The following is an 8,095-nucleotide window of genomic DNA, read 5'->3' on the forward strand; positions in this document are numbered from 1 at the left end:
AGGGTTTCACCACCCTCAGTGTAAAGAATTTCTTCCTTAGATCCAGTCTAAACCTACCCTGCTTCAGTTTAAAACCATCACCCCTGTCCTGTCACAGCCAGCCCTACTAAAAAGATTTTCCCCCAGTTCAGGGTCCCCAAGGAGCCTGGCCCACGTCAGATGCCTTCTGAGCTGCCTCCGAGCAACCAAGAGGAGGAGCGTTGATCCCATGGGCGACTGGCTCACTGAGACCCAGCCCAGCTCCTCCAAAGAAGGACCTGGGCGAGCATCTTGTTCCACAGCAGCGGAGGCATTTTGGCTCCCCGGCTGAAGGGTCTGGGCTCACAGGCAGCAGCACCCACGGCCCTGCTGCTGGCAGAGGGGGCTCCCGCCCTGAGAGGGGTGATGGGGGTCCCTCAGCCCCACTGCTTCCCTTTCCCTCCTCCACCCTCCTGCTGCTCCCTGACCCAGGCAGGTGCAGAGGGGGGAGGCATTTGCAGCTCCATTGCTGCCTTTTGGCACCGCAGCCTCTGCCAGAATCAAAGAGCTTTTCAAAGAAAACCCTAAACTCCTTTAATCGCCAGCTAGAGCTCCTCTTGCACAGATCTAAGGGCCATGAGCTCAGTGTTTTCATTGCCCTGGGCAGATTTATGAGCTTATTCTTCAAGGAAGGGAGGGAGAGAGGGGAGGCTGTGGCATATTACTTAGCCTGGGGGGCGGGCAGGGAGGAGAGGGGGGAGGATGGAGGAAGGAGTCTGCGCACGCCGGGACCAGAAGCGGGGCACCCCCAAAGCCCGGGCGGGAGGGCCTGCTCTCTTCCAGTCCCCACCAAGTGCCCTCGGTTGCCGTTTGCGGAGCGAAGGAGCAGGGAGGAGGCCTGCTGGCAGTCACACGTGCTCCCCACCCCGGAGCGCAGCCCGCGCTCCTTTGCTGTAACCACCGGGCTCCGCTGCCTTCCCCGCCGCGCTCCTCCTCTCTACACCTGCTCCCTCCTTGCCAGGGAAGGCAGCGCTCGCTGCCAGCTCCGCAGCAAGTGCAGGGAAGGTCTGCCTGCTCCCTGTCCCGCAGAGAGACCAGCCGCCAGCTTTGGGATGGGGCAGGTCCCACGTCTGCAGCCCCACTCAGGCAGGGCCCCTCGAAGAAGCGGACATCGCCTCCCACCCAGCACCCCAGGCACCCTGCTGCCGCCTCTGCACAGCCCCGCAGAGGACGCCCCTTTCCTTCTGCGCTGAAATCGTGGGAAGGTCTCAGCCATGACCTGTACTAAAGCCGCAGCCCTCCTCCTCGTCACCCACAGCACTGCCTGCCGTAGCTGGAAGCGTCTGGGGGCTGCAACCCTTGCTCGTGCACCAGAGAGCGCGGCATCCCGCGAATCCCACCAGTGCCCACATGGCAGCAGCCAGCTAAAGCAAAACACTGCTGGACCCAAAACGTTTCTAGCTCATGGTATCATATCACGAGATAACAGGGAGCAGAGCCTATGGCAGAGGAGGGGGCTGGGAGATGATGAGGCAGGAGGAGATGGGAAGAGCTGTCACGAACCTGAAAGTTTCGCCTGACTGGAAATTCAGAGACTTCAACATTTCCTTTCCCTTGAACCCAGAACAAAGAGGCAAGATGTCAATATTTAGTATAGAAGAAGAAATTCGGTATATTGTGGTTTAGAAACATCAGGATGCTTTGCTTTGATAGTTTTGGAGTCCTGCAATGTGAGTATGAAATCGCCTACAGGTAAACGTAACACGAGCAGGTGAAAATATGTAAATGGAAACTTTCTTTAAAAAGCCATCATGAAGTGAAAATATTGAAATAATCTCTCTTGATTCAACGTGTTACTACATTTCTCCCATTCACAGTCCCGCGAACACTGATCCATTTTCACAAAGCTTTTCCTTTTCAGTGAAATGAGGTATTGCTTGGAAAACCACCCCACCGAATGTGCTCCTCAGGCAGCTCCAGGACTGACCTCCCTGTCAATGCTCCTGCGATTTCAGCTTTGCTCTGGGCACCCCGGGCTCGGGCTCCCTCACCACTGCTTTGCTCGCCGGGGGTTCAGCGCGTCCCGCGGCTCTGCCCCGAGCCCCCAGCCCCGGCACACCACCACGCAGTGTCTGCAGCACCGGGATCGTGACAGTAATGCAGGGGTGAAGGTCCCCCGCCCTGGCTGCCAAACCAGCAGCGCTCTGAACGCTGCCATGGGCCCAGGGACTTGGGGGGGTTCGGGTTGTGGCTGGGGTGGGAGTTACAGCTTGCCTTGAGGATGCCAAAGGCCGTTTGGAAGAACGTGCTCAGTAGCTGTGGCTTTTCCAGGTTGCTTTTCAGTTTCTCTCACAACCCACTCCCAAGCTGTGCCTGATCTGCTCAGTTTGGTTTGCTCCTCATTACAGGCTGAGGAGCACGGGGGCAGGAATTACACTGCTTCTGGTCAGCGTTCCTCTGCCTTCTCCCAAAGGGAAACACCAACCAGAGCCAGTGCCAGGCTCGTTACCAGAAGCTCCCCCTGATACCTGGGACTCAGGCAGATCTTGGTTTGGCCCAGCCTACTTGGGTATCCCAAAGTGTGGGTATTCATTAATGCTGGGAGATGCTCCCCTGTGGGATCGGCACTGCAACATGCCAGCAAAAAGCCACCGTCAGCCACAGGAGACCCTGGGCAATTGGGGTCCGGGGTAATTGGAGTTTCAATTTCAAGCCCCCTTGAAATCCCGCTGGCAAGGATGCAATAAGGGTGCAGAAGTTGCCTGTGTCCCTGTGGAGTGCCTGTACGGAGTCAGCAGGCTCTGTGGATGGTAGGGCCCCTTTGGAGGCATCCAAACCCCTGAAGGTGGGAAACTCTTGTTATCCCTGATATTTTAGGGGTGAAAAAAAAATAAAGTGCCTCAAGGCTGTTAAATGGTGAACATAAACCCATGAACCCACTGCAGAGTGTCAGAGCCCAGCTCTTTTAATGCCTCTCACCAGCCTTATCCCCCACATCTGGGACTCCAAGCTCACAAATGTTTCCCCTTGCTCCCTGGCTGCCCTTCTCCCAGGCACGCGGGGCATTTCCAAGGGTGAGAATGTGGACTTCTGGCTGTGCAGGGCGGGAGTGGCATATCCCATTAGTCTTTCAGCAGGGAAGAAGTTTCAGAGCCAGCCCTTAGTGCATCAGTCTGACCACCAGGACCTTGTGGTGGCTTTGGAAATCCTGTGCTCTATCATGGCTTGAGAAGTGGAAGGGTCTGGGGGAGCTCTCTGGGGTGGGTCTGCACCTTTGCAGTGTGTTTGGATGGGTCTTGGTGCAATGCTCAGGCTTCTGTGGTGACCATGGCATGAGAAAGAGGATGGGGATGGGCCCTGGCACTGGGCAAGCATCAGCCACAGGATGGCGACTCACTGCCCTTTGCAAAATTACCTGGGGCAGGAGAGCAGGGATGCCCCCCAGGAAGGACTTGATTTATACCTGGCATTGGGATTTTGCGCTCTCTGCATTTTTGGCTGCTCCCTCTGTCTCCCCAGGGTGTGTGACTGTCACCTAACACCCAAAGGCGCACAGAGGTCCCTGCCACCCCTGCAGGAATTCCCATCTCCTTGTCAGGCCCCTGCAAGCCCAGCCACCCCTTCAACCCCACCACCCCTCCCTGCAGCTGCAATGCCTGCCCAGGCTCCTACAGCTCAGCCCCTGGTCCTGTCCCTCTGCTGGTGCCCAGGCTGCTCTGGCAGCTCTTGGGGTGCTTCCCATCCTAGAGGGGCTATGGTGGGGGCTGGCCTCCTCTTTCCCAGGGTGGGGGCTGCAGGGCTGCAGGCCTTGGGGCAGGCAGTTACGGGGGGTTTCAGGCTGAGGGAGCTGCCTTCAGCATTGCTGCTCGTCTTGCTTCGGGTGACAAACGCTGCTGCCTCACCTACCCAGAGCTTTGTGGGTGCTTAGAAAATGCAAGAATCAAGCAAGAAGCATCTTCCACTCACTCCCTGCACTGCATGCAGCGTTGTGTGACCGGGGAAGCGTCTGCCCGGCCATGTGTCAGAGCATCCCTGCCTCCTGCAGATCCCTATCACAGGTCCATGTGGCACCTCATCCCAGAGGGTATCTCAGAGGACAGCATGGGCAATGTGGGGCCCCCAGCCTCCCAGTGGGATGCTAAATTCCAGGCAATGGCTCAAAATGTCTCTGCAAGGTGAGAACAGCCCTGGGAGCTCCTGATCCTATTCACCTCAGTGGAAACGGCGTGGGGAATGAGAAGCTGCCTGTCTGGGCAGTCTCCTGAGATGCCTGGTGATATCCAGGAGCAGCCAGACTCCCTGTAGCTCTTTCTGTCCCCAAATCCTGCTGTGACAGCAACAGCCTGACCACCTCATCACTTGTCTGGTGCCCCAGGTCCTTGCTGGCTTTCCAGGACAGAGCAACAGCATTGCATGCAGTGAGCTGCGCAGTGGCTGCCCGGCTTCACTGCAAGTCGTGCAGGGGACCTGGGACAAGGACACAGCAGTCACCAATGCTTCTGGGGATGGGCACAGAGCAGGGATAGAGCCAGACCCCTCCATGGTGCTGTGGGGACCTGGGACCCTGGGGAAGCGGGGGATGACTCCTCCAGCTGGGCTTTGAGCCATGGTGCTACTGATGTCTGGTATCCTGCAGGTTTGTCCCCTTCATCCTTATCACTTCCACCTTAGTTTCCCCATTACCCTGCATGCTCCCCTCTCCCACACTGCAATAATCCCTGCTCCCCCTGTGTCCTATGCACTGCTCATACAACTAGGTGTGATCAGTCTTCACAAGAGAAGGAGAAATGGAGGAATGTTATCGTCTCCAACTACCAGCTGCGTGGGTGCTGAGAAGATGAAGCCAAACTCTTTTGGAGTTGTGCAGGGGAAGGATGAGAGGTAACAGGCACAAGCTGGAACATGGGAAATTGCAATTAGGTAGTAAGAAAAACATTTCCCATGAGGATGGTCAAAAATAGGAAAAGGGTGAGGGATACTTTAGAGATACTCAAAACCAGGCTGGACCTGTTTTGAACAGGAGTGTGGATCAGAGACCTCCAGAGGTGTCTTCCTGCCCAAGGTATTTTACAATTCTGAGCAATCCAACCCATTCCTCCCTGTGTCCCCTTAGTCCGGGCTGGGGATAAGGCACTGCAAGATGTGTAATTCCCAACCTGTACGTGTGCAGGTTGGCCAGGGCACGTGTGTGCTGTCTGGCCAGCTGACCTGAATGCGTGGCCATGACGCTATGGCTGTTGCTACTCCACCCATGGGTGCTACCGAGGGTACTCTGCTGAGTACAGGCGCCCCATTTCTTTGAGTGCCAGCTCCATCTGGACAGGCCAGTGTGTCCCTGGGAGGGACCCCGCAGGCACCAGCAACACAGTGAAACATGGAGAAGCCTCAGCAAATTGAGAGTATCCCTTCACCCCCCAGTGTTGCCACCAGCCCCCCTTGCCAGGGGCTGGTAGCCAGATGCAGGGGGGCAGAGGGGGGTCAGGATGCCACCCCGGAGGCAGAGGGCAGTGCTGAGCACCTACACCCAACACAGCCCTGTTCCCAGACGGGCACGGTGACAGCCAGGGACTGAACTCCCCCAGCCCATGCGACGTGGCACATCCATAGCCCGGGAAACCTGAGGTGGGGTTGTTCAGCCAGGTCACCCGCAGGGTTTGCAGTGGTGCCAGGGGTCGAAGCTAAGCCAATACTCTGAGTACCAAGCAGCTCTTCCCATTTTCCCATCCTCCTCCGTGCCCCTTTGTGCAATCTCCTCTCTGCACACAGGAACCTTCCCCTTTGCAGCTCCAGTCTCCTTCTGCACTCTCAGCTTGTTGCTGTCCAGAGAGCCCCCATCATAGAATCATAGACTCATTAAATCACAGAATCCTGGGTTGGAAGGAACTTCCAGGATCATCTGGCCCAACCTTCCTAGGCAAGAGCCCAGCCTAGACAAGATGGCCCAGCACCTTGTCCAGCTGAGGCTTCAAAGTGCCCAATGTAGCGGAGCCAACCCCTCCCCTGGGGAGATTATTCCAATGGGTGACTGTTCCCATGGGGAAAAATTTCCCTCTCATGTCCAATCAGAATCTCCCCAAGAGCAACCTGTGTCCATTCCCCCTTGTCCTCTCCATGGGACTCCTTGTGAAAAGGGAGTCTCCATCTTCCCTGTAGCTCCCCCTTAGGTACTGGGACGTGGTGATGAGATCCCCCCTGAGCCTCCTTTGCCCCAGGCTGAACAAACCCAGCTCTCCCAGCCCATCCCCATCCGGCTGAGAGAGGCTTCCCAGCCCTTGGGTCACCTTGGTGGCCCTGCTCTGGACCCCCCCAGCCTGCCCACAGCTTTTTTGTACAGCGGGGACCAGAACTGCACACAGGATCTCAGGTGTGGCCTGGCCAGTGCTGAGCAGAGTGGGGTGATGGCTCCTTTATCCCTGCTGGTGATGCCCTTGGTGATGCCCCCCAGCACCCTGTTGGCCACCTTGGCTGCAGCAGCCCAGCCCATCTTTGTTGCCAGCACCAAAAGCAACTCCCCTAGGTGGTGCCGGCCATGGAAGACAGAGATGTGATTTTTGACACACTGCTGTCAGGGCTAACAGCATATCAGCTAAGGGTTCAATCTGCTCTCTGAATAGCTCAGCTCTTTTGGGGTGACACAGGCGCTAGGCTCTCTGGACATAGCTGGATAGGAAAGGGTGTGCTGACCTTTAGTGTCTCATGGCTGGACTCTAAGGCCAGGCTAAGGCACAGCTCACCCCCCAAATACATCATGCACTGAGAAGCTCTTTGCCAGCCCCCCTGTAATGAGCCAGGCAGGATAGAATGTTTTGAATCATAGAATGTTTTGGGTTGGAAGGGACCCCTAGAGGTCATCTAGTCTAACACCCAGGATGGTCTGTGCTGCTCCAGAGACATGGCCTGTGGGGGCCAGCATGAGCCCTGGCTGAGCTCAGGCTTCCTGAAGGAGCAATGCAGCCAGCAGGGACCTGCCACCTAACACGGACAAGCCCCAGCTGAGCTGGCCGCCTGGGCTCTCTCCAGGGCTGCCAGCGAGACACCAGCGTGCCTAATTGCCTACTGGAGAGGGGGAAGAGGCGACTTGCCCCTGGGAAGAGGTGACTTGCTTCTCTCCCATCTCCCTGACCACAGCTGCAAGCTCTCCAGTGACGTCTCCATTGGAGAAGCTTGGGTTTGTATGGGTGGGATCAGGTTCAAGTTCAGGAAGGTGCAAGACTGAGCGAGGACAGGGTTCTTGGAGAGAGACAGGCATGGCGGCGGCACAGCGTTGTCAGGATGGGGCATGAATGCGAGCTCATTAGTGGTGAGGCAGTGTCTAATCAGAGGTTATTATAAGGATCCTTTATTTTGCACCCAAGGGAGTCCTGCTCTTTACAGAAAGGAGCACCAGTAATTTCCTTAGAAGACACGGGCACAGGAGCTAGTATATTTTGGCAGCAGCTGCCCGTCAGCTCCATGCTCCTCGTTGCCATTACAGGGTTTGCTTTTCAGCCCTGGCAGCTTGCCAAAAAAATCTGGGCATTTCTTTACATATCCAAATGTGGATTTAAACCCTGAATTGACATGGAGAGCTTAGATCTCTCTCAAATATCCGTACTTTTGACAAAATCTATGCTGATTTGCCTTGAAAAACCAGCCCTGACCACACACCTAACTGAGAAACTCGGCTGACGTGGTTTGCTGAAGGTAGCCCAAGTAGATAGTGACAGAAACAGGGAGGAAACCCAGCTCTCCAATCCTCCTCTGATAATTCCCAGTTCATCCTGCCTTCCTGCTTCCGTTAGATCTTGTTGATCCACTGGCAGTGTTTAAGGGATAGAATCATGGAATCGTAGAATGGTTTGGGTTGAAGGGACCCCTAGAGGCCACCCAGCCCAACCCCCCTGCAGGAGCAGGGACACCTTGAACCACATCAGGTTGCTCACAGCCCCGTCCAACCTGGCCTGGAATGTTCCCAGGGATGGGGCCTCCACCCCCTCTCTGGGCAACCCCTGCCAGGGTTTCACCACCCTCACTGAACCTGTCCTTGTAGCAGAGGGGCTCCATCCCTTGGACCATTTTTGTGGCCTCCTCTGGCCCCGCTCCAACAGTTCCATGTCCTTCTTCTGCTGCGGACCCCGAGCCAGACACAGTGCTGGGG

The 8,095-nt window shown here is 56.4% G+C and overlaps 1 protein-coding gene across 1 annotated transcript in view; it reads right to left on the reverse strand.

The window, feature by feature from the left end:
* Nucleotides 1-8,095, reverse strand: part of LGR6 (leucine rich repeat containing G protein-coupled receptor 6) — a 149,221-nt gene that overhangs the window by 139,010 nt on the left and 2,116 nt on the right. The window lies entirely within an intron of this gene.

This window comes from Egretta garzetta, unplaced genomic scaffold, assembly GCF_000687185.1.
Source record: "Egretta garzetta isolate BGI_Z169 unplaced genomic scaffold, ASM68718v1 scaffold202, whole genome shotgun sequence".
Classification (NCBI taxonomy): domain Eukaryota; kingdom Metazoa; phylum Chordata; class Aves; order Pelecaniformes; family Ardeidae; genus Egretta; species Egretta garzetta.